This window comes from Urocitellus parryii, chromosome 2, assembly GCF_045843805.1.
Source record: "Urocitellus parryii isolate mUroPar1 chromosome 2, mUroPar1.hap1, whole genome shotgun sequence".
Lineage (NCBI taxonomy): Eukaryota > Metazoa > Chordata > Mammalia > Rodentia > Sciuridae > Urocitellus > Urocitellus parryii.
In genome coordinates, this window is record NC_135532.1 from 162,891,642 (window position 1) to 162,919,072 (window position 27,431).

General features: G+C 36.6%; 1 protein-coding gene across 7 annotated transcripts in view; it reads right to left on the minus strand.

Moving 5' to 3' along the window:
* Zbtb20 (zinc finger and BTB domain containing 20) overlaps positions 1 to 27,431 on the minus strand; it is a 780,801-nt gene that overhangs the window by 151,366 nt on the left and 602,004 nt on the right. For 5 of the 7 annotated variants that reach the window (XM_077795340.1, XM_077795341.1, XM_077795342.1 and 2 more), the window contains one exon: positions 13,355 to 13,394. The gene's annotated coding sequence lies outside the window, so the exon portion shown is untranslated. Of the gene's footprint in view, positions 1 to 13,354; positions 13,395 to 20,699; positions 20,775 to 20,870; positions 20,919 to 27,431 lie in introns of those variants that run through there. The other 2 variants (XM_077795344.1, XM_026394630.2) reach the window with 2 other exon arrangements.

Here is a 27,431-nt window from a genome sequence, read left to right on the forward strand (position 1 = left end):
ATTTCCCAACTATACACAGTGCTTATCTCTAGGCTGTGAGATTTTGAAGGAATTTTCCTTTGTTCTTATGCATACTATCATTGTAACAATTTCAAGGAAAACTAAATGTATAGCTTTTGGAATTAAAATTTAGAACTTTTACTTTTAGGGGAAAAAGAGCTTTAGGTAGAATTCCAATATGATTTTCAAAGTCTTTCACAATTAGTAGCTCTCTTAAAGGGTGCTATTATTGCCTGACCAGTTTTTTTGGGTGGGTAGCATTACTGCCTCATTTAAGTTTCCTTCAAGTTTGACAATTTGATGTGCTGTATAGTAGTTCTTACTCTACAGGATTTTAAAATATAAAAGTTTAATTACTGGAAATAACCTAAACATTTATAGGACATAGGTCAATTCTAGGAATTTTATATGACAGAATACTATTCAGAGATTACCAAGATATTTACAAAGAGTTTATAATTATACCAGGAAGTATTTATTATACAATATTGAGTTAAAAATAGGACACAATCTTATACACAAAATGTATGCTCCGTTATGTTATTATCTAGAGAAGAGACGAGAGTTATCTAAAAATTTGTTAATAAGTTTCTATGTGGTGGAATTGTGGATGTTTTTGGCTTGCTCTATACTTTCTTAATATTTTACAATAAGTATGAATTATAGAATCATGAAAGAAGTAAATATTAAAAAAAATACAGCTGCATCACTCAACAGCTGCCAAATTTTACCCCAGATGTATCTGCAATTTAGTTTTGAGTCAAATGGTCCTAATGTCATTTCCTAAGGGAATCTAATAGAATGGAATGTGCTTAAATAAAGGAAAACTGTAACTGCCACCACCTCTTTATAAGCTACCATTTTATAATACTCAGAATAAACTGGACTACAGGATTTGATGTCTATGGGAAATCAAGAATTTCCACCACCTTTAGGTTCTCTTTACATCTTCCTTCCATTGCCAGCAGCTGGGACTTAATTAATCCTTAGGAGTATAGGTCTGGAAGCTGTTTGTGGAAGCTGATGGTATAGATCACCATTAGGGACATAGGCTAATATATTTATTTCAAATGGGAGTTCTCTTGAATATCAAGGATTTGCTGCTACCTGAGTTCTTTCTAATTAGTTTTCTTTCCCTTCTTCTCCACTTTACCTTCCTTCTTCTTCCCTTTCTCTGTAACCCACCTACTCTTCCTCTATCCTTCCCTCATTTAAATAACTGACCTTTCTATAAAGTCAGACACCAACTCTTACCATTTAGGGAAAATTCACACCATACCACACTTCAAGTTGATGATCTGTTTGTTCCTAAATGATCATATTTTTGCAAAATGATAATGAAAGAAATCAAAATAGTCACTCATATGTGTATGATGCATATTAGAGGCTTGGTTGGCAATAAGGCAAAGAATAGTCTTTTTGGGGAAAAGCAACACAGTGAAGGGCAATGAAGAGATAAGATGGGGAGAGAAGGGAAAGGAGCTGGCGAAAGAAAGGAATAACACAAGTGTCCTTGTTTTTTTTTTTTTTTTTTTTTGTCAAAGTTTATCTAACCAACTGTTCCTGGCCTTTTGGACCAAATGGTAGCCTTCAAACCATCCCAGACTGGGAGCTACTTGAGGCAGGGATAGTATTTTATTCATTTCAGTATTTTCTGTACCAAACACAGAAACAATGCTCAACATGTGCTTGAAGAATTTAACTGACCCCTTATACGCTCTGCTTTCCCCTTCTATATTAGTCTCAACCAAAACAAAAACAAACAAACAAACAAACAAAAACCAGCAGCAGCAGTTACACCTGTAATGCTGTTTTACAAACATTAGGTAAAACTCTATCATAACTTGAACTCAAATACCCATTTCTTCTGATTTTCCACATTGGAAATGCTGGACATATGGGTATCAATGTTAAGCTACTGAACTCACCTGAGCCTTTCACACTGCCAAAGAAAGAGAATTCTACTGTTTCTTTGATCAACTTGCTGCTCCAGTTGTGCTCAGAGCTATTTTAAACCACTATTTTCATCAGATCTTCCCCTCCCCACTTATTCTTGGCAAGACCTTGCACTTTAGGAGTCATCACATGAAAAATCTCATCACCTGCTAGTACCAAACCTACATGTGGACCAGCATTTGCCTCTATTCTTTAATTTTTCTTCCTTGTAAGGATGGAAGAGGTGCCCATTTTTCTATGCCTCCATTTATACGTATGATGCCATCCTTCTAGCTTTATCAGGAATCACCCACTACCAATCATACTGTCTTCCTCTCTCTTGTGTACATTGAATCTCTCTTCCTCTATTGAATTCTTCCCACAAGTAAACTAAAGAGTCAAAAGTTTCCATTTTTCCTCAAACTTTCTTTTGACCTCACTTCCCCTCTCAAGACACTATGTAGCTCATTTTCCTTTTCTTCACAGGAAAACTTCTAAATTGGTCCATGTGTGCTGCTCTATTTTTTCACTTCTCACTCTCTCCTCAGTCCATTATAAACAAGTTACTGCTTCTACCACTTCAACAAAACAGCTTTGGCTAACCTCAACAATAATTTACAAATTAATATGTTCAATGGACATTTTCTAGACTTAGTTGGCCTCTCAGAGCACTTGACACTGCTGACCCCCAAATGCTGTCTTCTCTTGATTCGTGTGCCTTTGTTTCCTACTTTTCCTGTGACCATTTCAGCTAAAACACCCCTTATTTTGAGGGTACTTTACAGATTTCATTTTTCTCTAGCAGATGATTAGATATTGAGAGTTCTTCAAGCTTCTGTTTGGGTCTTCTTCTCAATCACACCTTGTCCCTTGGCAGTGCCATCCATGCCAATAGATTAATTTACCACTACATGTTAACTACCCTGAACTTATCTTCCCAGCCTTCATTTTATTTCTGAATTCCAGTTGTATATATTTTAACATCTATTTCAATATGCTCACTTATATCTATCAAAGGCACCTAACACTCAACATCTCAAGAATGGAACCTACAATCTTCCCCTCCACTCCAGTCCTCCTTTGATATTTTATATGACTATAGATGTCACCATCTCCACAAGGCTTTGTAAGCTTAAAACTGGGGTCAGAGTTGCCCTTCTCTCTCCTTCATCTACCAGAAACAATCCACAAGAAAGTTGTGCATATTTTACTTTTGAATTATCTCTCAGTTCCACTTCTTCTTCTTCTATTTCCTTTGTCATGTTCCTAGTCTGACTCCTGTGTGGTCATGATAGCTTCCATACTGGTCTTCCCATATTCACTTTTTTTTTTAGTTATAGATGGACAAAATGCCTTTATTTTATTTATTTATTCTTTTATGTGGTGCTGAGGATCAAACCCAGTGCCTCACACATGCTAGGAGAGCACTGTACCATTGAGCCACGACCCCACCCCACATACCCACTATTGATCTTTCCAAATCATTCACCACAATGAAGCTTGCTAGATCTATTTCTGTCTATGGCATTTGATTTCAGATATGTAGATTAACATGTGATTATAAGAGACAATACAAAGAGATCTGTTATTCCCTTTAACTACTGTTTTCTAGTGGTAACATCTCACTTAACTGCAATACAATATCACAAAAAAGGAGTGTGACTTTTGTATAATCCATTTACCTTATTCAAATTTCAACAGTTTTATATTCACAGGCATAAGTGTGTGTGTGTGTGTGTGTGTGTGTGTGTGTGTATAAAATTCTGTGCAACTTTATTACAGGTATAGATTCATGTGAACACCATCAAGTCAAACTACAGAAAAGTTGTTAGGATCTGTGGCTTCCCTATTATCGCCAGTCACCTTGACTTCTACCCCAGTCCCCTAACTCTGTCAACCAGAAATCTGTTATACATTGTTACAATTTTTCATATCAAGAGTGCTATATATGGCAGTTTGTAATTTGGGGATTTTTAAAAACTCAGTGTCATACTCTTGTAATTAATCCAGGCTGTTGTGTGCCTCAATAGTTCATTCTTGTTAGTGTGGAGAAGAATACCATAATATGGATGTATGGTGGTTTGCTTAATCATTAACCCACTGAAGGTAACTGAGTTGTTTTCAATTTTGAGCTACTACCAATAAAGCTGCTATGAACACTGGTGTACATGCTTTGGCTATGTTGCCACCTCTCTGGAATAAATGCTCAACAGTATTTTGGGGGTCAGGACAGGTACTGAGGATTGACCCAGGGGTACTTTACCTCTGAGCTGCATCCCGGGTCCTATTGTGGCTCTTGCCTATAAATATTTATTGTTTTCAGGTGGTACATGCCTGTAATCCCAGTGACTCAGGAAGCTGAGGCAGGAGAATTGAAAGTTTGAAGCCAACTTCAGCAATTTAGCAAGACCTAAAAGTATATATTTTTAAAACACTAAATTGATCACGCCCCACTCCTTCATAAGTTTGTTTCCCATTGTCCTTAGGATAAAGATAAAAATCTTTAACATGGCTACAATGGGGCCAGCATCGCAGATCCTATGTATCTCTTCAACCTCAACTTGGGCTGCTGCTTGATTCCTTCTCTCTCTCCAGCTGTATTCAGGGCCTTCACCCATACTGTTCCCTCTGCCTGGAATCCTCTCCCACTTCCAACCTCATTTCTTCTTTTTTATTTTCAGATGACAGCTCAAATGTCACTTCCTCAGGGAAACTTCCCCTAAACTTCTAAACTCCATTGGATACCCATCTTCTATTTGTTCTTAGAGCATCTGCTTCTTTTATTTCATAGTGGAAAGCACAGTTTGTGAATTTAAGTTATTTTATGTGAACATTTTATTAATCTCTCTCTTAAATTCCCCAGGTTGTAAGTTTTAGGAAGAGGTAGACCACGTTTGCTTCTCTCACTATTATCTTTAGCATTCGGTAGATACTCACTTTGTGTTTACTGACATTTGGCCAAGGTTTTTAAAAACAGTCTTGCATTCAAGTTCTATCTCTACCTATATATTAAGTGTTCTTGGAAAATTTACTCAAACATGCTAAAATCTCAATTTTCTCATAACTAGGACTATAACAGCAACAGCATCTGCTTAATAGGACAGTTTTAAAAGTACTTATACTTCAGTATCTAAAGCAAGGCAAACATTCAGAAATATTAGGTCCTATTATTATTAGTTTAAGAACACGTACAGCTAGGTGAAGGTGTGCAAACCTGTAATCCTAGCAACTTGGGAAGGGGAAGCAGGAGAATTTTAAGTTCAATGTCACCCTCAGAAACTTAGTGAGACCCCATCTCAAAAAAAAAAAATGAAGGCTACAAATGTAGCTCAGTGATTAAGCACCCCTGGATTCAATCCCTGGTACCTCCAAAAAAAAAAAAAAAGAATATAAGTGTTCATATTTTTCTTTCTAATATTATCTTTATTTTTTTCCTGTTCTTTTAGGTTCTGTCTCTAGAAACCTTGAGACTCTTTAAAGGAGCCCTTAGTAGAGATCATGGATAAACACTATGACCACCATAGGAGCATCCCCTTAGATAGATGAGAGTTTTGTTTGGCCTCTTGGCTCAGGTTCCCACTTTGATCTCACTCAGTAATTCCTCCACTTATTTCCAGGTAGAGATATCTGTGTTGGTAAGAATGCATCCTTTTCATTCTTTGTGTCCAGAAGGAAGATTTTTAAACACTACTTGCCTCTTGCTTCATTTCTTATACTTTCCCATGGAGATGAATTATCCTGTTTGTAAGGCATCCATTGGTTCATATTTCTCAATTAGACAGAACTGATTTGTCAAAACTCCTAAGTGCAGGAGTTTATACTTTGTCTTCTTCCTTTTCTCTGCAGACAGTGGAAGTTAGTGACCTCAAAAAGTGTTGCACCTATGCTGATACAAATTTTCCTTGGGAGGGGTTTCCTAAAGATTAGAGTGAAGGGAAGGGCGTCCATGGGTGCATTTTGCCTGTAGCAGTAAGCCACACTCTTCAACCAGCATTTATAAAATATTTGGTTTACTTTCTATGAATTATTTTGTCTTATTTTCCAGTGGGTTCATAACTTGGGTGGGGAAGAAGTGTGCTAGTTATGAACCCCTTCAAAGATCCCAGCACTTAGGGGCATACTTTTACTTGGAATATGATCCTCTAACTGGATGACCCTCTGTCTTTCATACCTTCTAGCCATTTTTCAAGACCCAGATGAATCACAATTTACACGAAATTTTCTAGACCTCAAGATTCTTTCAAGGATGAAATCCTATAGCATTTCCTAGACTACATCATTCCTTTTGGAACTTAGTCATTTATTGTCTTATGTGCATATAACACTCAATACTATAACTTAGTCAAGTTCTAAGTTCCTTTAGAGCACAGAAGGGAAATATCCTATATTTTATGTTTTAACTCTCCACTAAGCATGCTTAATAATATCTTCCAGGATAAATGTGGTTGAGGTTGGTCTACTGACAGGATGTGATTTGATGCCACATGTTATAATTGATATGGGTTGGTATCTGGATGGTTCCTGAAGGGGCTGTGGCCATGGCCAGAGAACACTGTGATTGTGTCCCTGAGGTGTTTATCAGTGGAAATGTGGGTATACACATAGGTAGTGGAGCTTGTTACTATCTTGTGCTGGGATTTCACCTTAGTAATATACTCCTCCTCTTTCTCTTATGAAAAATATCTTGAATCCATGGTTGGATAGTTTGGAAGACTAAGAGAAATGCAAAAAGACAGAGATAAAGTTCCTGGCTCGTTTGATATGCAGAGTAGTTAGATTCTCTCAATTAGTTAAAATAATTTTTTTTTTTAAATTAGCCACTACTGTCATAGGGGGGAAAAACAAACAAAGAGGAAGGGTCCTGAAAATGATGTCTGAGCAATGAAAGACAGTGAATATTTTAAAGATCACTGAATTTAATTTATTCAACCTAAATGCATAAAAGTACAGGTGGGGACATTATTTATGCAGGTATATGCAAATCACTTTATAAAATAGGCAAAGCCCTTCTGCTTTTTATAAGTTGCCAAGGTGGTTCCTGATATTTTAAAAGCTATGCACCTTTAATGTAATTTCCTAAGAGCTGGAATCCCTTGTAGGAATCACAGTCATTGTCAGAGCAAGTTTATTTTTTCCCCCTCTCCTCCAGGACATTTACAAGGCTCTCATAACCATCACAAAAAGACTGGTTTCCACAGAGATGTGACTGGAAAAATCCCCTGGAAATTGCTGAGGAGCAAGTCACAGTGTTCAAAGCGGAGAACATAGGCTTTGAAAACATGAACCCATCTGACCTCCTGAATTTAGTACAGTGAATTCCTGAGCTCTGAAACATGGGGCCCGGCTGTGCATGCCATATTGGTGCTATAAGACTGGCAGTAGGTTGGCTGTGGCATGGTCTATTTCAAACTCCTTCACAGTGCCCAGTGTTGCATGTTCCCAGATGACATTTGGTTGGCAGAAGCTGGGCCTCCAAAGCTGGCAGTCTGGAACGCAGCCCACTGTGTTTTGACAAACACATAATTGACCATCTGATCACCAGCCTACGTTCTGCACTCAGGTCACTGGGGGACCTGGGCTTTCAATAGGTCCCTGCTCCTCATCTTGTTCATCTTCTCAAACCTTTCTCTAGAAAGCAATATAGAGAAGACTTAAACACACCCACACAGATCCTCCCATTTGCAAAAAAGAACATGGTATGTGAAACATAAGCTGTTGAAAATTTCCTTTAAATTGTCCTGGCAGCCCAAAGTGAACAAGAGAAAAGCACACTTATGGTGAACTCTAATTCAGAGAGAAGAAATGAATATACTGAATTGTTTCAACACCCGGCTGTGCATAAGTTGCAATTCAGTTCAATGGCTTGGAAATGCTGCTTAGAAAAAGGCAGCAATGGGAAAATGATAGGAAATTGGGACATTGATTGACTTTAGGGAGGCATTATTAAGAAATGATTTCATTTCTAGGTGAACAAAAGCAGGACACTGTCAATGTCATTTTCTTTTCTGCTCCCTTTCTTCTTGCCCATGACTGTTGTAGGCAGGAGATACACACCCCTGGGGACCAGTAGGCAACAGCTCAGTGTAGGGGCAGATTCAAATCAAGTTCTCCAGTGAAACTCCCATAAGGATACGATTTGGTCTGAAATTTATTGGCCTCACACAACAGCCTTTCTCCTAAAAGGCATGGATTACGAAGTAGGCCAAAGTATGCTGGAGTTATGCAAATGTCAGTATTTCTATTTGGGTTTGGATATGAGATGTCCCCTGAAAAGCACCATGTTCAGCAATGCAGGAACATTCAGAGGTGAAATGATTATATTATGTGAATAGTAACCTCATCAGTGGATTAATCTATTTGATGGATTAATAATTTGAATGGATTACATATGGTAACTTGAGGAAGGTTAGATTAAGTAGAATGCTGGGGGTATACATTTGAGGATTATATTTTGCCCCTGACTCCTATCTCTCTTTCTTTCTATTTACTGGTTTCCATAAGCTGAGCAGCTTTCCTCTACCATGTCCTTTCACCATGATGTTCTGCCTTATCTCAGGTTCTAAGCAATGATATCAGCTGACCATGAACTTAACCTCTAAAAACACGAGCCTAAATAAACTTTTCCTTTTATAAGTTGTTCTTGTTAGATATTTTGGTCATAGTGACAAAAAGCTGACTAACCCAACTTCCCAGTAGACTTTCCTCTCCACTTGACCCCATTGCACAGCTAAGGCCATTGTTTTCACCTTGACCTAGTTTCTCTATTCTCAATCAGCCATCTCTATCACTGGAGTGTTCTTTATAAAACACAAAGTTGGTTAAATTATTTAAGATCTCCCTAAGTCTGCAGGAGGAAGTCCAGACTCCTCTGCAGGACCTACAACAGATCTGTGATTTGCCTCCTGCCTACTTTCCATCTTTCCATCCCTGTCTCTCATGTTCTTCTTTTAGTCACCAAGCTTTAGCAGCACCAAACTGCTCAGCCCCTTGAATATGGCTGCCTGATGTCTCCTGACTTCATAAATGTTATTGCTTTTTTCTTGATTATGAGCCTTTTTTCTTTCCCCACCTTTTTTTAATCCACCTTATAAACTGTTCTTAATTTTTTAACTTTAAGAACCAACTTGGGTGCCTTTTCAAATATAGTTGAGCATTCTTTTCTCATTCTTCTCTATGTATCTTATACCTATATTCATTCCAGTGCCCACCATGAGGCAATCTTCATTTACTTATTTATATTCCCTATCAGACTATGAGATTTTTAAGAAAAGGGAGCATTTCATATTTATTTTGGAGTTCTCAGAACTGAGCCTAGTAAATGTTTGTTGACTGAAAACTAAATAAAGAGCTATAAATAATAATTAATCAAAACTAAGGTAAGCAGTAGTATTAGCTTTTATAAGCATGGTAGGAGACTATTAGCAATCTAATGAAGGCAGAAGATCCCAGCAGTACTGCACTTTCTGATGGTTATCACAGGGGCTGATGATTGGCTGGGGTGAGAGTAAGAGGGAGGGAGGGGCGCTGTGATGGAGGGATGTCTTTTTAACAGAGAATGTCACTAAGGCAGTAAATTATCACGTTTTCTTTTTTTTTTTCTTTTTTTTATTATTAATTAATTTTATTTATTTATTTATTTTTTTATTGTTGGTCGTTCAAAACATTACATAGTTCCTCATACATCATATTTCACAGTTTGATTCAAATGACTTATGAACTCCCAATTTTATCCCGTATACAGATTGCTGTATCACATCAGTTACCCTTCCATTGATTGACATATTGCCTTTCTAGTGTCTGATGTATTCTGCTGTCTGTATTATTCTCTACTATCCCCCCTCCCCTCCCCTCCCCTCCCCTTTTCTCTCTCTACCCCTTCTACTGTAAATCACTTCTTCCATTTGAATTATCTTGTCTTACCCCTCCTTTCCTCTTATATGTCATTTTGTATAACCCTGAGGATCGCCTTCCATTTCCATGCGATTCCCCTTCTCGTTTCCTTTCCCTCCCACCTCTCAACCCTGTTAATGAAAATCTTCGTCTCAAGCTCTTCGTCCCTACCCTGTCCTTGTTTCCTCCCCTTATATCAGAGGAGTCATTTGGTATTAGTTTTTTAAAGATTGACTAGCTTCACTTAGCATAATCTGCTCTAATGCCATCCATTTCCCTCCAAATTCTATGATTTTGTCATTTTTAAATGCAGAGTAATACTCCATTGTGTATAAATGCCACATTTTTTTAATCCATTCATCTATTGAAGGGCATCTAGGCTGATTCCACAATCTTGCTATCGTGAATTGTGCTGCTATGAACATCGATGTAGCAGTGTCCCTGTAGCATGCTCTTATTAGGTCTTTAGGGAATAGACCGAGAAGGGGAATAGCTGGGTCAAATGGTGGTTCCATTCCCAGCTTTCCAAGAAATCTCCATACTGCTTTCCAAATTGGCTGCACCAATTTGCAGTCCCACCAGCAATGAACAAGAGTGCCCTTTTCCCCACATCAACTATCTTATATTTGATAAAGGGGCTAAAAGCATGCAATGGAGGAAGGATAGCATCTTCAACAAATGGTGCTGGGAAAACTGGAAATCCATTTGCATCAAAATGAATCTGAATCCCTATCTCTCGCCTTGCACAAAAGTTAACTCAAAATGGATCAAGGAGCTTGATATTAAATCAGAGACACGGCATCTGATAGAAGAAAAAGTTGGTTATGATCTACATACTGTGGGAGCAGGCTCCAAATTCCTCAATAGGACACCCATAGCGCAAGAGTTAACAACTAGAATCAACAAATGGGACTTACTCAAACTAAAAAGTTTTCTCTCAGCAAAAGAAACAATAAGAGAGATAAACAGGGAGCCTACATCCTGGGAACAAATCTTTACTCCACACACTTCAGATAGAGCCCTAATAACCAGAATATATAAAGAACTCAAAAAATTAGACAATAAGACAACAAGTAACCCAATCAATAAATGGGCAAAGGACCTGAACAGACACTTCTCAGAAGAGGACATACAATCAATCAATAAGTACATGAAAAAATGCTCACCATCGCTAGCAGTCAGAGAAATGCAAATCAAAACTACCCTAAGATACCATCTCACTCCAGTAAGATTGGCAGCCATTAGGAAGTCAAACAACAATTATCACGTTTTCAACATGTAGTTTTCAGTACTGAAAGGTATTGTCTTGAGAATGTATTTGAGTTTGATTGTAAAGAGGCCTAACTTACAAGAACTGGATCTCCCAAATAGGACAAGTGTGTGCCACCTGCTTCAAGGCATCGAGGCATCATGAAGGATCCTTTTTGTTTCTACTAAAGAGTAATGGAACGGAAAACTCTTGGGGGAAAGTCTGGCAGCTATTCAATTCCTATTGAAATCTGGGTCAAATCCAGATTGGGGCACTGGATTAAACACAGTGCCAAGGAGAGAAGGTCAAATAGGCTGGATTCTGCACCTGTCCAGAGGAGGCCATTGAAAAGGCACTTGAAGCTAGATGGAGTGAGGAGATAATGTTCTGATCTGTTCCCAAGGAACTTTTCCTTTCCTTTTTACAGGCCTCTGAGGCCCCATTCTTAGGGGCATCAGCTGTGTCCATGGGGTACTTGAGGACAGCAGAACAGTCATAGGCCCTGTCACCCTGCTGATACAAAGGCAGCCTCAGGATTTGGAACAAGCCTAAACAAGCAGAAAACCTGGCTCAGGGGTGGGACAAGATCATGGGCACATGAGTGGACTATTAGCTCACTATGGGTCTTTTCCCTCACCTTATCTTTGGTTGAAAAATAGGATCTCTTTAGAAGCTGCTTGATTGATGGTTGATGTAGCATAGAGTCAGTTTCATATTTTCCTATGAGCCAGAGACAGCCTTTCAATTATGTTTTTATCTCAAAGGTCTCCCCTTTGATTTCTAATAGGTGACACAGGTTTCCTATACTGCTTATGTCTGAGCCTTCCCCTCAAGCACTGACGTCATAATAGCTGAGCCGTGCAGGCAGGAGTGCATGGTGCTGACTCATCCTGGTGATGTGGGATTAATGCCTTGTCTAACACAGAGCTATTATGTGAACTGTTTTTACACAAAAGAACTGTAACAAAAATGATTTGCCAGTCAGAAGACTAGAAATATGCAGTGCTAGGTAACTGAGGGGAAGGATGTGAAGACATAAAGTGGTAACCATGAACAGGCACATCGACATCCTCCAAAGCATCAACAGACATACCCTATCAACACTGAGAACAGGGAATAACCAGACTTGTCAGGGACAGAAAGGACCCACCCCTGTTGTATAAATGCATTACACATAGCACCAGTCTTTGCAGAGTTTAATCAATCTCCTTTCTCTGTCAAATAAATGTCACATTTGACTTTAGCCTTAGCCTTCTTGGAAGGATTTTGTCCCCCTATATATATTTGCCACTAGCTTCTAGGAATGTTAGTGAAAGGCACACACAAGCAAGAGCCGTGGAAACTGTCTTTCTGTGCAGATGATTACAACACAATAAATACCTTAGGTCAGTGAAGTAAGATATAATGTTGTAAATAAGGGACATTGTGCACCAGAGAGTGAGAAGCAGTCAGAAGGATCATGATTATTTATCACAATAGGTGACTGTCACTCCCTGCCAGATTTCTTGGGTGGTGTCTCCTGTAGTGACTTGATTATTTGGTTTCACAGCCCCCAAATCTCTTTCAAGCAGCTCAAAGTAATATTTATCTAAATCCACTCAGTGCAGACTGGTTTGGTCTTTAATAAATGTTCTCTTTTTTTCATTTGAAATCAAGCTCCTTCTGCCCCACCAACTTCCCATCTTTTCTAAAAAAGAATGCCACCTTTTATAAATCTCATGGAATGTGTGAATCCTAGATTTCTTCCCCCCACCAGACTTAAATTTTGCAAAAAAAAAAAAAAATTAGCCTATTTACTTATCAGTCTTGTATTTCTTAGTGAAAGGATATTATAAATTTAGTCAATAAATGAAAGCTGTGATCTAGAAGTTAAAATTAAAAACTGTTAGATCTACGGAAGGGTGAATAACTAAAGAATAAACAATTGCCATTGATTGACAGCAGAGCAAAAACCCAACTGTTGCTGAAGGCTGGCTGAAGAACATAAGCTATAGTTTAGAAGAGCAGAGAGTTTTGCAAATAGCAGTTGTGGTCAAGTAAAGGGCAGTTTTTACATAACTATGGTGGCTGGGGCTATGATCTTTTCAACTTTCTCATGAATGGCCACTTACCACTATGGCCAACAGCATTACCTCCAAACAGGAAAGAAGCTAATGCATACTAAAGAAGCACTAGAAACCATAACAAAGACATCTAGAAAATATGCCAACAAAGTCCAAAATATTCCAAACTTGATGATTTCTTTTTAAAGGTAAAAAAAAAAAAAACACTTTTACTTACCTAAGGAGAAGGGGCAGGCAACAGACTGATGGTCAAGGAACTGAAAATTAAAGAAAAAACATGGAACTAAATGCAAATTCAATGATATAAAGAAATCTAAGATGGAATTTTAGCCATTTTCCCCCTATATCCTCAAATGAAGGAGACTCAGACTCACAGAAATTTTCCAATGGCATGACTACTTGCTATGATGACCAACACAGTACTTCTCAGCACAAGGGATGGCAAGATCTTTCTTTGTCAATTTCATCCTGATCTGTATCATATAGGATTTCCTGGAGCTGTACTATTTTTCAATACAATAGCCATAGCCTTGTCTATTTTGATATAAATTATTTAAAATTTAACAAAAAATTAAACTTTTGGTTATTCAGTTTTACTAGCCACATTCTAAGTATTTAATAGCCACATGGTGGTGAGTGTCTTCCTTACTGAATTGCACAGGCATAGAACATGCCATCATTATAGAATATTCTGTTGGGCAGCACTGATAAGAACAGTTTTATTACACAGTGTGTCACAAATTTTAGCTAATTCTGGCAAAGATAAGTTAAATCCTGAGGACTTTTGGCTCTTGAAGTATGAATTTAATGTGCTTACTGCCTGAATGACCCTTTAGACAAATTTCATATTTCTATGCATTGTTGAACTTCAGTAACATGGAGAAGTCAACCAAATCAGGCTCAATGCCTTGACTTCCCTTTCTAATACTGTCTCCTCTACTCTGCTGCACCAGTTTAAGAATGTCTCTTTAAAGCATCTCCCCACACCCCCAACATATCTCTAATGATGAAAAAGTTAAGTTTGGGGGAGAGTTGATCTCAATAGCTCCATATTCTATGTTTGCAATGTAATGATTCTCCTTTACAATTTTTCAAGCACATGCCAAATAAACTATTAGAGGACTGGTTTGTCTTCCATTATTTTGATACCTGCTGTTAAAGAAGGATAAAACTAAATTAAGAGAATATCCACAGAAATTAATAAACCAAACAAGGATGCTGAGAAAACAAAGGCAAACCACCCTCGTAGACCCAACTAGAACATATCAAGGATTTAATATATGCTGAAGAAATTCTTGTTTCTGACAGGACGATTTTAACCACTTCACAGAATTCCTCCAGAAATATGCAAACAAACTTCACTAAAGGAGATCTAGTAGAAGGGCCTGATTGAATATCTTTATACTAGGGCTAAAGGAGAACACCCACAATTATTCAGAACTCACATTCCAGACAGTTTTCTGGACAAATGCATAACTGCAGACATTTTCCCAAAGAAATGGTTCTCAATATGTGGTGGATGGGAAACCTGTCCATGTATATGTAGATGTAAAAGGTGGTGGTCCCCTCCTGGGACATGAAGAGTTAAGAAGAAAATCTACAGCCTTGATCATAATGCATACTAATGCAAGAGAGGTTGGGGGTCTCCCATGCTTTCAAATTGTTCCACAAAATTGATGAGTTTAATGAAAAATTTAAGCAAGATAATTAGATTATGTGTGATTTATTGAAAGTATGTACAAATTTGAAATACAAAATAATAACTGACTAGTCTTCAAAGATCTTAAAGTTCTAAGTTTTGCTACATTCTTTTCTTCCCTACAGGCCAAATTCTAGACTATTGCCCTGGTGTATCTTTTTCACCTTTTCCTCTCCCTCCCTCTTTTTCTCCTTTCCTTTCTTTATGCTGTGCCCTCCAATTCCCTCCACACACCAACACATACTCTTTGAGCTTTCTTTCTTTCTCAACCTCTGGGGAAAATGGGAAAAAAATTAGTGATTTTCTATAAAAGTGTCCAATTACACTTTTCTATTGCACATTATAACCCCAATTATTCCTCAATAATACATGGTGCTCTTATTATACTATACCTAGTGCTTCTGTTCTTATATCTACGCAGGTAACTTTCCTACTTAAATTTAAAGGAGCATTTATTCACAAAATTAGTCAAAATTAAATTTTTGATGTGACCAAAAGAGATCAATGGAAATTTTACCCAGATTGACTAATACATCTGTGGTCTGGAACAAAAAACTATCTTTCCTGATGTCAAATGACACAGAGGCCGTCAAAGACAGGAATCAACCACAGAGAGAAAAATCACAGTGTATGTTACCATCTAAGATAAAGTAAAGCCAAGTGAAATTGAAGATTTAACTGAATATAATTACTGTCCTTAGATATTAATGCTAAATAATAATACTGATCCTAAGTTTAATACTAAGGCTAAAAATTTAATCTTATAGTTCTTATATAATTCATAAATGCTTATAAATGTCAAAAGACCCTTGCATCTTGATTGACTTACAAACTGCTATGCAATTTTGAGAACACATATTAATCTACATAGATTTATTTTTGTTCAATTCAAAATGCTATGTTATTGATACATGTCCCTTCTACCTCAGTGGTACTCACCTTATATGTTTGTACATCGTTTTTGTCTAAAATGAAAAGAATTATCTATAATCATTTTGCATAAGAATTAAAGCATTTGCATTAAGCAAATTCCAGGTCCAATGTACAAATATGTAGCAAAGAACACAAAACTGTAAAGCTCTCCAATTCAGGATACTGAAACAGTGAGTGGGGGTATGAATATAAAGAGGGGCAAGAGGGGTGACATGTACTGAAATCTATTCTTAGTTTCATGATTCCTTAGTGGAAATTATTACCAAGTGTCAATCTCTAAGGAATTAGAAGTGTTATCAATTGTAACTTTAAAGATCAGTCAGTTCTAATTTCAATTTATATAATGTTCTAAGGCAGTGGTTTCCAACATTTGGAGGTGATACAGATTCCTAGAAGAAACTCTCTCTCCAGAAAACTCCTCAAAAAACAGCAAGTTTCAAGGAGCTCTGGGACCCCATGAAGGCTAAGGAAGGATCTCAGGTTACTTATCAGTGGCCTTGGCAGAAAGGAGAGAAAACCCTCCTTAAATCCCACTACTTATAACCTCTAGGAATTTTAACAACACACAAAAATCTGAAGCTAGGAGCAAAGAAAACCTATAAAAAATAGATTTCTAAAGGGTGTTTGGCTAGAGATAAGTGGATTCTTTAAAATCATCCAGACTTGCATCTTCCTAGTCCTTTATAATTTATTTTAAAAATGTCCATAGAGCCTTATTCACTGAGGTAAAAGAATACAGAACAGAAAAATGATAATGCTAAGAAGAGTTACTATTTTCAGGGTATCTTTTATGGTTTGAAGCATCTTGGTGAGTAAAATCTCCATTTTGGATATGGATATAACTGGGGTAGTGGAGAGCATAAAACTGTTTACACAAAGACACAAAATACTAAGACAGCTGTCTTCCTGGAGGGCTAGTTTTCCTTGTGGGTAACTAATTTAAATTTTATTTGTACATGCATTCATGTATCTACTAACTATTTCTTGGATGCTACAGAAGATATATAACAGAAGTTGTTCTTGTCCTCATGGAACTTCCAATTTAGTGAGACAAATGAAAATATGCTAGAGATTAGAAAGCAAAATATGGATGCAGTTTTAGGGTGACACCTGAGATGCCACGGAAATGTTTGTGGCAGAGAGTTTCCTGTAATGTCCCAGCAGGGACACCAAGTATTGGATCATTCTAGCTTGAGGATCACATAAGTGGGAGAGTTGGAGAAGCACTAGTAACAGTGCTCATTTCATCCTTACTATAAGAGAAAAAACACTATGACTTCCTATTTATATGAGAGAGAGAGAGAGAGAGAGAGAGAGAGAGAGAGAGAGAGAGAGAGAGATATTTGAGAAATTAGGAAACTTATCCTTATCCCAAATCACACAGCTTCTGGCGTCTGAGTAAGTGTGTACCATTCCAAAGTCTACATACTTTGACCATTAAATTATACTACTTCTAGGTGTTTCCCACTTTATGTTTCCCTCTGAAATTTAGGCTCATTCAGGATTCTGCAGGCTGGTTTAAACTTCTCTTTGGAAGCAGACAGGTTTGGCTTGATTTGCATTCTTAATATTTTACAGTGGTAAGGGAAAGCTATTATTATACCCATTTTATGGTGAGGAAGCTGAGCCGCTTGCCAGCTGAGGTATTTGGCTGGGTTAAAAACAGAATTCAGATCCTTGGTCTCTCATTCCTCTTGACTAACCCCAAACCTAGGCAGTATGAGTGTCCAAGGGCTTTTCTGCACATGGAACTCACACTGGATGATAAAGAGTGAGATGAACTTTGCCAAGAGAAAACAATAAGAGTTCAATAAAAAAGTAAGTAATCACAACCCATAAAATTGGTTACTTTAAGCACTGTGAATAGAAAAGGGAAAGCTTATTCATCAAATGAATCAGAAAATTAGGATGTGTCACAGCACTGATGACAGAGCTGAGGAATTTAGATGAACTGAAGTTCAACACTTCTACCTGAAGAGGTTAAAAGGTATGACAACAGGACAGGAATGACCCCTTAGGCATGCCTTTAATCTTTTCAATTCTTTCTCTTTAACTACTTTCTCTAGAAGTTAGGTGGTTCTTATCTTTGTTTTTTCTGAGTCAGGAGGTAATATTTTAATATTCTAGAAGTATTGTATTAGTTAAATCTTAATGTGGGAGTCATTCTAAACAGTAGAATGAAGATTTTTACCTTACTGATTTTCTTAGTACCTTTCTCACTTCTAGTATTTTCAAAGACTGAGGCACTATTGGATTTTTGGATTCATATGCCTTTCAGAATACGTGTCAGCTTCATAGTTTTCTGTCAACTGATATTCTGTCTTCACTCTGGATACATGATTTCCTTTATCTGACAGATTCAAGAAATTTTATGCTAGATTTAATGACACTTCATGCACCCTACATTTGGGAGGTTTTAATTCTCTATTTTCTATTCTGCAAAAGGTTTATAAGTTAAAGTCAGAATGAAAGGTTATTCATATGTGCATATAGAGCATTTGAAGTCTCTCACTAGGTCCTTTGGAATCTCCCATGGATCAATCTATTGTAGTATTTTTATTTCTTTTGGTCAGTCACCGAACATTATAAGTACTACCTGTAGTCATTCATATCTTGAGGTATGCTTTTTAAGATCATATTATTTTGGATATATCTCAAAAATGACACAAAACTCATGAAAATGTTATGATAACAACCCTGAAAGAAGTCTACGTTCAAAAGTTTGATGATGAAATTAGATAGTGATCAATAAGAGAGAATATTTTGAAATTAAAATCCAGCTATTTGGTCTGGGACCTTTTCTGAGCGTGAGCCATTACCAAGACACAATTGAATACTCTACCATGCCCACACAAGTCTTCCTGAACTTTCCTGATTCTTACAGTTACAGGTTCTGAGAAACATGAAAGAGGTGAAAGCAGTGGGCTGGGAAGAGTGGCAGGGTGAATTTTTTTTACATGTAGTATGGTTTCTTATAGCTCCACAAGTAGACTCAACTCTTCAGCATTGTAAGTTTTAGGAATACCTTAAAGTCTGCTTCCAAGTAAGTCTTCCCTCCATATCTCAAATTCCTGAAATTGTAGCTCTATAGATTTAAAATGGGTTGAGGAATTAGGACTTTTGGTCTATAGTAAACTGATGCTTCTAGGGGATCTGAAAAGATCTGGCACTCTTATCATGTGGTCTAATCAGAATCACTTGGTCATAATGCTGCTCAGAGCCTATCATTAATGTCAGAGATTCCTTGGTGTGTGAACAAGAAAGTAAACAGAGGGGCTTTGGAATAACTGTAGGCATGGAGGAATGAGAAAGAAACTTCCAGATTAGTGTGAACAGAAGGCCATCTTTACTTAAGTGGTTAAAAACCAATAAAAGAGAAAGATTATATAAAGTTATGTATCATAAGATATAAGTTAACCAGGTAATTCTACCTAATGATCTGTTAGGTATTAAACCACAAGGATAACATGGGCAAGGTCTGAGTTTTAGAGACTTGGAAAGAGCTTTCTGTAATATAGACTGGAAAATATTACTTTTGTCCTTGTCACTACCAACTATTAGCTTAAGAGAGTCCAAGACCTTTCACAATCTGGCCCCAACCCATCTCTCCAAGTTTTAAAACTGTTTTCCCTCCACTGTTTCTCTATATCCTGTGATAATCTATTTGCTCCTCCCTGAGCGTGCCTAGGTCATCTATGTCTTGGGGCTTTTGCTAACAGTTCACACTTGAATTTTCCAAGCCCAGCATAGTGTGTTAAACACAGCATGACACTCCAATATTTGTTGAATAAATGTCGTCTATTTTAGGAGACAAAGATGATAGAAAAAAAGTTGTTAAATCAGTAAATAAATAGCACCAGAGAGAGGTCAAGGAAAAGTTAATTTTAGTGCATTTTAGGAGTGGGGGCAAGATGAGCTTTAAGATTAGGAAAACTGATGCTCTTTATTCTTGGGTCTCGCCAATGCTATGAGTCAGTTACTTTTTTGGGAACAAGTTTAAACCTCAAGGTTAAATGAACACAAATGCTCTGTCCATCAGAATATAATGAAAAAGTTGTGGCTATTTCCATATCGGCACAGTAAAATTCAAATATGCAGTGCCTTTTTCAGAGGCATCATATATGGCCAAACTTTTTAAAACAGTCCACTTTGCTACTTGGGTACAGAAAGAGCTGTTGAAAACAAAAGTAAATGTTTAAAAAACTGAAATGATTTGGTTTAGGGAAGTAAAAACTGAGGTGCCTTCTTCATAGTTTTCTGACTATAAGAAAAGTCTTTGCAAAGGGAATAATGATCGGCATTTTTGTCCTAGGGTAAAACAATAGTAAACTGTACAGTGAAGAATTTAAGACTTAAAGATGAATATCCTGAATATGCAAGGGGTAAATAATCAAATAGATTGCTAAGAGCAGTTATGAAATTTATTTCTTCATAGCTCTTTAAAAATAGGAAAGATTCTTATCTATTTTGGAAGGAATAAATGCAGCTCTGCCTCCAGCCAGGAGGATGAATTCAATAACCTCTCTAAACTTGCTTTGCTCTATATGATTCTACAAAATCACATATAAAGTTGAGCCTAAAAATCATACAGAATCACAATACAGTTTAGTTAAATACATTCTAAAGTGAAAATAGGATTAGGCAGTACATATTATAAGTTATTAAATTTGAAAGAATATATATGATGCCTATATATTGATTCAATTTGCCAAGTGCATATGACACAAATAAAGTTAAAAAAATGTACTTAAATCTACTATAGTTTTAGCATAATAATTAGCTAGAGAAAAACATTCTAACAATTCATTCCTTTACATCTAAGAAATGTAACTGAATATTTCATAGACTGGGTATTGAATATGCATATAAACTCAATTTCCAATTAAAGAAAAAGTTAGAAAAAAGTTCCAAACATAATATAAGAACTCACTATTGTTATTCCCAGGACTGTCTTCAAAGACATCAGGAGAACCAGTGAACGACTCCTTTAAATGACCAAAATGGGCCCCATATGATTAAGAATACACATCTAAGAAAAGAGACTCAAGGAGAAGCTCCAATAGGGGTGGCCAGTCAGTCGCTGGCTTTCTCATCTATTTACCTTGCAGCTTTGGAGCTCAGCAGAAGTGTCCATTACATACAGCTCACAGGGTCAGATGAACAGTTCCAGTGACCTTGTCTGAACCAAATTCATTTAAAGTAGTTTGCCACATTTCTTAAATAGAAGATGAGCCCATTCTATCTATGGCTGGGATTTGGACTGGATCACTGAACTATTGCCCAACTCTTATAAGCAAAGCACTTGCATGTACCAATCAACAGGCAGTCCATAGCAAAGGCTCCAGGAAGGTCAAAATACACACACATAAGAAATTGGCAGTACATTATAGAAGAAAGCTATTTCTAAAGATGGACTTTGGCTACTGAAACCTTTGAGCATTATTCAACCTTTGTTAGGAAAAAAACCAAAGCTTCAGTTCCAATGTAACTTGTAAAGATCCAGTTTTTTTTTTTTTTAAAGATTGGGAGAGAGAAATGTAGTTTTATTTTTCAACCCATTATTTTCATAAGAGCATGAATCAAACAGACAAACTATGCCAATTTCTTCATAGCTGACTTGTTATAAGAGGTTTTTCTAGTCTTTACTAATGATTTCTTGAGGTTGGTTATTACTGTGATCAGGAGTTGGGTGGATAGAGGTCTAAGACCTTTCAAAAGAAACATTTTGCTCAGTATCACTACAGAAAATAAAGTCAGCATTAAGCTGACTTTGACAACCTAACTAGAATAATGGTTGGTGCATGCAGCCATTGCTTATGCTGTTGAAATGACAGGAATGAACTGAACAGCAAAGGTGTCAAGCTAACCAGCAGCCTGAATTTTAAATATCTGTGCAACAATAAGCTGATAAGGTAGATTGCTAGTATTTATAAAGTTTGCCCCGTGCCTCCCTCCTGCCAGCCTTCCTTTTTATTTCCACACCCACATTCCCGTCATCAGGCAGTTGAAAGAAAAGGAACAAATATTACTGGGACTCTTTCTTCGGGGACATTTTCAGCCTGTTCCCTGTCCTCCCCAACCACAATTTGTGCTCAGTTTTCTAAAAATATATTAATTTAATTGTTTTAATACTTCCTCTTAGGGGAATTTGCATTTTCTTAACTGTCTCAATGAGGTTCAAATTTAGTTCCCCCTCCTCCCCAGGTAATAAGGGAGGTATTTGGTGAATTTTTTTTGTGTGTGTGTATGTGTGTGTGTGTGTTGTGATGGTGTAGGTTCTGTCCTGAGTCTTCAAATTTATCAGAGTTGTTTATTTTGCTTCCCTACCTCAAGAAGCCAATTTTGCTTATAATCTTTCAAATAAAATTATCTACATAGATATGTATACATTTTTTATATATGTACATACATATATATTATATATACATATGTGTGTGGGGTATATATATATATATATTTGTTGTTGTTGTTTCTTTTTAGAAATTAAAAAACATTTGGGAACTTTTGGTCCATACATTCTATAAGGACCTATTCCTAGTAATGTCAGAGTAATTTAGGTAGAAACAAGAAAAAACAAATGGTTTGCACTGAAATTTTATTAACATATTCATCATCAGTGTTTTCCTCACTGCTAACCTCCATCGGTTCCTGGCTCTTTGTTAGCATATTCTCACAGAGACTTTATAATATCTTTCTGCCCTAGAAAAGGTGGCCTGAGAGACTTCCCTCAGTTCCCGTAGTTACCTATTAAGGATCTAGGAAATGAGAATGTTTTCTGTCTGCTCTTTAACCTCCCACTTCATGAAAGGATTAGACTGTAAACAACCTGGTGGGAATCCTTCAGGCCAAACTATAGCCCATCTCAGCAGGGAGAGTACCCCTAGCAGTGTGAAGCACAGTGATGAAAACATAAAGGATTCAGCCATAGCTTCAGAAAGAAATTATATTCCAAGATGAGAACTAGAAAATAAGCCATATTAAAAGAAACTGAGAAGATATAATTTTTAAAAGTGTTGGCAGAGGTAAATTTTAAAAAGTACCTGTTTTCCTAGGGCTATCCCAAACCATGGATTCATTTCTAGTGTCTGACAGTGGCCTGCCCATTTGTCTTTGACCAGTGAAGCCCAAAGTACTCCTTGCACAAAAGGGTTCCTTTCCTTTCTTGTCTCCAATTTGTGCCCAAAGTGTGAGGGTTCATAGCTTTCTTTTGATTTTGTACATGTGCACTTGCATGTTTCCTCCTGTATGATTTGTTCCTAAGGAAGTGACCCACCTACAACTCCACAGAGTTAATTAACCCCATCCTGAGCATTATTTTTCTCATTTGGCATATCTACTCAATGCTTTAAACAACCCAGTAGCGGTGTGATTATATGATTTTTTCCTCTCAGCGAGGAAAGCATGGTGTTGGGAGGAAAGGAAATATATCTGCCCTAATTCAGAACAGCAGTGTGACCCTAAAACATTGTCAAATAGCATATTATCCAAGCGTGCCAAGAGTCAAAATCCTTGAATGAAATCCTTTCATGTCATTTACTTAGCTTATTGCAATGTCTATTTTAAGTAATAAACAGCACATAATAAATACTGAGGTAATGAAGTTTGATCTATATTCAGAACATTTTTTAAAATTTCCATTTTATTGGAGGAAAAAAATTAGAAAGAGCCATAGTCTCCTTCCCTATCTTGAACAACTTCAAGAGAAGTGCGGAGGAGAATGACATTACTCATTTTTTTTTTCTTTCGCCATTTCAAGGAATAGAACTCATGTTTTTCTGGATTTATTTTTTTGCTAAAGTGAATGCCTTGAAAACTCTATGATCACTGTTTTCCAACTTTTCAAAAAAGAAGAAAAAGAGTGAACATGATGATGGTGGGTGATTTAATGGAATCAGCTTGTCAGTGTGATGAAACTGAAAAAGATTTTACAGAATGTCGAATATGTGCACATGCTAAAAAAAATAACTTTAACATAATGTATATAGTGTAGAGTGGTTTTTGTCATGGGAAAGAAAGGGATATCATTAATTTAGATGGTAAATGTAAGTTTCTGCTAAAAATCTCCTTGGATAAATCAGAAATGCATCCTGGCCAGACAAACACCGTCAGGCAAGTTCTAGGCCTATGTCTTGGCAGAAGCTTTTGAAAGAGTCATCAGATTTTTAGTTTGTCATCTCTATAAATGACAAAAAAAAAAAAAATCTAGGCTATTCCCCTTGGTCCTATTAGTATATGATTTCAGAGTTTTAAAGATTTAGACAAAAAGAGATGAGAAAATGACCTCTTCTGAATGTCCCATCTTTGACAAACAATCAGATCTCTTCTATCCTCAAAAGTATCTGTGCTTGGTCAAAGAGTGAAAACTAACTGTCTCCCTGGTGCAGACAACATATGTTATGGAGATGAATTCAGAAAAACAGAAACCACAAAGAATGAAAACAGATCCTATGTTGTATCATGGAGTAATGGTTTTTCACACTTTGAATAGTGAGTGACCTGTTGATGATTTATGAAATCAATTTCATGGATTGCAACTTTATTTTAAAAAAACTGATGAGCACAGAAAAATTAAAAATAAAAAAGGATATATGCTAAATTGGTTTACTTTGGTAGGACTTGGTCAGAGAATGTTCATGTCTTGAGTGAACTTTCTACCTTTATTTTCTGCAAAGTGACTTGAGTACACAATATTAAGGGCCCAGGTATTCTATTATTGGACAATTACAAAGAAAATCTACCTAATATATAATTTTTTTTGAAATGTCTAAATACAGTATTTTAGACTGAAGACCTTATGAAAGTTCTAAAACTCACTTGCTTTCTTCATTCTCTTAAGTATGGCTTGCTAAATGGAAGTGCCAGGTGGGCAAAACTGGCTCAATAGGCACAAAAAGAAGATCCAGAAAGGCACAGTTTGTTTACTGGTACAATGGTCAGAAATTTCACATTTGACACATATCCTAACTCAAATTCTTACATCTGTGCCTCCAGCCTTAGGCTAAAATGCCCTTATCTGGTCATTCTGCAATAACAGGGTTACTGTGATTTCAAAGACCCTCCCGCCCTTTAGAATTGTCTAGGCTCTCTGATGCTTGGGATTCCAAAGCCCATACCTTTCTGTCTTCATCTTCCATTGCTTTCTTGCAAACTTGTTTCAATTGACAATAAAATTTAGTTACCTATGGGGGTGCACAGGATTGGCAATGTGAATAAGGAGTAAAAAAAAGGAATACATTATAAAAATTAGTGACTTTATGCTTTTCTTATTTTCAAGTCTATCTTAACTGAGCCTAATAATATTTTGGAAGTTACCATTGAGAGTTGGTTTAGGTGAGGGAGAATATGAAAAGTATTTTTCAGAGGAGCCATGTATTCATTCATTAGTTCAACAGATAATTTTTCAGAGCCTGTTATTGATTAGTCTGCCAATCAGATTCTACTTCTATCTTCAAGGCCATTTTTTTGTCTCCATAAAAGTAGCTCACCTCAGATGAGTTATCACAAGTACAACCTGCCCCAGAAAACTCCTATTTCTCTTACTTATTTGCTCTTTTTCAATTACCCTGTGAAAACTAACCTCTCACGAATGACTTGACCTTTCATGGCCTAAATTATCAATAGAGCTAATTTGACATAGATAATAAACCTCTTCCCCACTCTCAAATACTATAAAGGTCTACCTAGAATATTTAAATTTTTTGAAATGGGTTCTTACAAATGAATCTGAAACCCCATTTTGTTGTTGTTGTTGTATTTTCTCTTTGAATAAGCAGGTTTTAGCTCTGAAAAGCACATCTCAACTTATAGGCAAAGTGAATATCATTGGTCTCACTGACACAATATGCCATTCTCTATGACAGAACAATTTCAGCATTTAACAGAGGATCCTAATTTTACTCAAGTAATTTTTTTTTTTGTACCAGGGATTGAACCTAGTGTCACCTAACCACCATTCCCAGCCCTTTTAATATTTTATTTAGAGACAGATTCTCACTAAGTTGCTAAAGTTGAACTCAGGATCCTCTTGCCTTAGCGTCCAAAGCCGCTGGGATTACAGGAATATGCCACTGGTTCTACTCAAATAATCTTAATCTCAGATAGCAGTTACTGAAGTAAGTACATGTCCTCAGTCCCTATGTTCCTTTATAAGGAGGTAACCCCTCCATTATAGTTTAGTATTTTCTGAGCCTAGCCACCTTAGGTAAACATCAGTGAACATGATATAAAGAACACTAACTTTTTCTCAACTTGTTAAACTTGTTTTTCTTCTCACATACCTTATCAACAAAAATAGGAGAATTAATATATGTAGAGAGCAGCAAATGTTCTCTTTTATTTCTTTTCAGATGTTTTCATCTTATATAAACAGTGGTGATGAAATTATAAATATCATTATTCCACCTCCAAGTTAATACTCTTATTATCTTGCATAAACAAATATGTACATGACACCAATCAATCCCTTTTTAAAAAATGTAGTTTTCATATTTCTAAACAGTGGAGGAAGAATTTAATGAATTCAACATGTAGTTTACCTGTTTATGTTTTGTATATTAATAAAGTAAAACCAAATTATTGCTTAAGTTCTTTCAAACTTGCATCAGCCATTAACACTCTCCATGCCAGCGTGGGGTAAGGGGTGGGCAGAACTAAAGGCAATGGGTCCAAGTGCCCTAGATCTATGAGTAAAGGGCTAGGCAAGCTGGAGAGAATTCTAAGATTATAGGGAGGAGCTTTCAACCTGCTGGGCAGGTAGGAGATTATTACTTGTAGTGAAAGGAAAAAATATATATATGTGTATATATACATACACATATATATATGAGACTTGGAATATATATATATATATATATATATATATATATATATATATATATTATATGTATTCATGACTTGGAATATATGTGTGTATATATCTACACTTTTTTAGTAGAACAAATTGCTAGGAAGAAGAAGAGATTACTTGAGGGCATTGGGTAAAATAAATATGAAAACCAAACCTAAAAGTGTTCTGAGGGGACTAGCAAAAGGGAAATCATTACTTTTCCCACTTCCTTATTGGTTTCCCTTGTTTCCTAGTGTATTTTCTCTTTCCATTTTCCATCTCTTCAAGCTCTTCCCCTATTAGTCAGGTTCTTCTTTTACCTTTTTATAACAAGAAGCATTTAGGAATAATTTTAGAAGACAGACCAGAAAAACAAAGAATTTAGAGAAGACTATGATAATACACTGCACACACACACACACACACACACACATATTACCTATATTTGATTGATGAAGAAGGAGAAACTGGGACTTGAGATTTAAAAAATTCATGGTATGTCTGGTCATATTAATCTCTAGACCAGCTGGGGTTTAGCATTGCTGGAAAGAGCTATAATAGGATCAGGAGTAGGGGGAAAAGCAGAAAAAATGGAATTCTACAGGATTTATATTTGCAAAGAAAAAAGGACTTCTTTAGAATTGCTTATTGAAATTCCCCCAAAGCTATTTTTTGAACTTATATATAGACAGCACCAAGGGAAGGAGCTTAGGAATTCTCACAGGGTTTAGAAAAACTACTAAACCCTGCATATTATGTTCATCTCAGTCCACTCAAGCAAGTAAAGGATAACTAGAGCATGGTATCTCACAGTGAATAACATGGTTGGTTACTTTG